Below are 2,175 nucleotides of genomic sequence, written 5' to 3'. Positions count from 1 at the left end.
AAAGAAAAGAAAAGAAAAGAAAAGAAAAGAAAAGAAAAGAAAAGAAAAGAAAGAAGGAAGGAAGAAAAAATTCATTCATTATTAGTCATGAAAAAGCTAGGAGCCCAACAGACCATCATCAAATCCTTTTATGTAAGTTTAAATAGAAGCTGAAGAACATGAAAACACAAAATAACAAAAGCAGTAGTATGGCCAGAGTATATCCCACCTGAATTAGAAGCCATCTCAATAGTAAATTTAAAGCATGCAACACTAATGTTCTATGGTCAGATGAGTTGCGAGATGACATTAAGGACATCAATACGGAGAAAGCAAAATAGGTCACTAAAATATAGCCAAGAAAGAAAAGACAAAGCTGTATATGAGAAGACACTCTTAAATGTAGAATAGTTACCCTTAAATGGAGTTTAAGTTATTCTTAAATTGGAATAGTTAAGAAAATTGTTGTTAGATGCCATTGAGTTAAGTACAACTCATAAAGTTCATAGGGACACTATGAACAAGAACTATGAACAAGAGTTCTGGACTCTGTCTTCTCCTGTGCCATCCTCATAATCTCCAACACAATTGGGTTTATTGCTCCAGTTACTGTCGATTCACCTGGTTGAGGGTCTTCCTCATATTTGCTGTCTCTCCATTTGTCCAAGCATTTTCCTCTCTAAGGAATAACCTTTCTTAGCAACATACTCAGTTTGTGAGATTTAATTTTTTCATTTTTGCCTCCAAGGAACATTCTGGTTTCAGCTTCTCCACAATGTATATACATGTGTGTGTGTGTTTAAATCTCGATGAAATATTCAGTACTCTTCTCCAAGCCCATAGTCAGAAGGCACAAATCTTCTGTTATCCTTACTCATTGTCTAGCTCTCAGATGCAGAACAAGTGATTAAAAAGACCAGACATGAAGTAGGCACATTTCAGTTCTCAATCTGGCATCATTATTCTTAATTAGAGAGGTTCCTGATAGTAGACGTTCCCAGTGCAATATATCTCCTGATCTCCTGACTGCTGGTACTTAGTGTTACTGATTGTGGATTCAAGTAAGATGGAATAGTTGACCGTTTCAGATTTTCCCCTATCTATCATGATGTTTCTTATCAGTCTGGTGGTGAGGATTTTTGTTTTCTTGGCGTTGAGATGCAATCTATATTGAAGGCTGCAGTGTTTAACCTTCTGCAGCATGGGCCTCAAGTCTTCCTCACTTTCAGCAATCAAGGCTGTGTCATCCACAAAATAAAGATTATTTATGAGTCTTCCTCCAAACCTTATACCACATTCTTCTTCATAGTTAAAGAATTTTGATGAAAAGATGAAGTAAAACACCTGAACAAATGATTCCAAAGGCAGCTTCTGCAAATTCAGTAAATGATAGACATTGGTTTATGAGTGATAGACAGGCAAGATGAATAAGGCAAAAGAAACTACACACCTGGCCAAAAAAGTGAATAAAGAGGGCAAAGACCTTAAATTAAAAATAAAAAAAAATTAAAAATATTCATCATTTCTCAAGTGTCAAGAACTATAGGGGGAAAAAATTCAAACCTGGAGTTGTTGTATTGATGGATTCTGTGGCCAAAATATTGAATAATAAATAAAATGAAACTAATGCATCAAGTCACTGTTCCAAAAAGAATTACCTGATATGTAGCCATTATAGGTGGTATCATGCAATGAAGAAATATTACTTACAGAAGAATTTCAATTTGCACTTAAAACTTAGTTAGAAACAAGACTCCAAGAACTGACAAAATGGAGATGATTCAACAAGCCATTAACAGAAATGCTTACTTCTCTATGCAAAGAAATTTAGAAAACAATGATACGTTTTTTTTACTGAAACAGAAGCACACGTGTCCATTCCAAAGAAGGTACCCTTACAGATTGCGGAAAATATTCAACAATATTATAATATTACTTAGTAATTCAAGCCCTCTAGCTGCCCTTGAGAGAAAGATGAGGCAGTGTTCCTCATGAAGATTGTTGTGATATACCTTCGGATCAGAGCTAACTCATAGCTGGCCCTCTAGTGGGTTTTCAGAGGCAGTAAATCCCATGGCAGGAGATTGTCCATCTGTCTCCCACAGAGCAGCTGGTGGATTCAAACCGTGTGCCTCTGAGCAAGCAGCCTAACATTTTACCACTAAATCACAACTGGAACATTGTGACGTAGTTCTA

The sequence above is a fragment of the Elephantulus edwardii genome, unplaced genomic scaffold (genome assembly GCF_000299155.1).
Source record: "Elephantulus edwardii isolate Elephantulus edwardi_28Jun2011 unplaced genomic scaffold, EleEdw1.0 scaffold00030, whole genome shotgun sequence".
NCBI classification, from domain to species: domain Eukaryota; kingdom Metazoa; phylum Chordata; class Mammalia; order Macroscelidea; family Macroscelididae; genus Elephantulus; species Elephantulus edwardii.
This window is presented reverse-complemented; position numbering follows the sequence as displayed.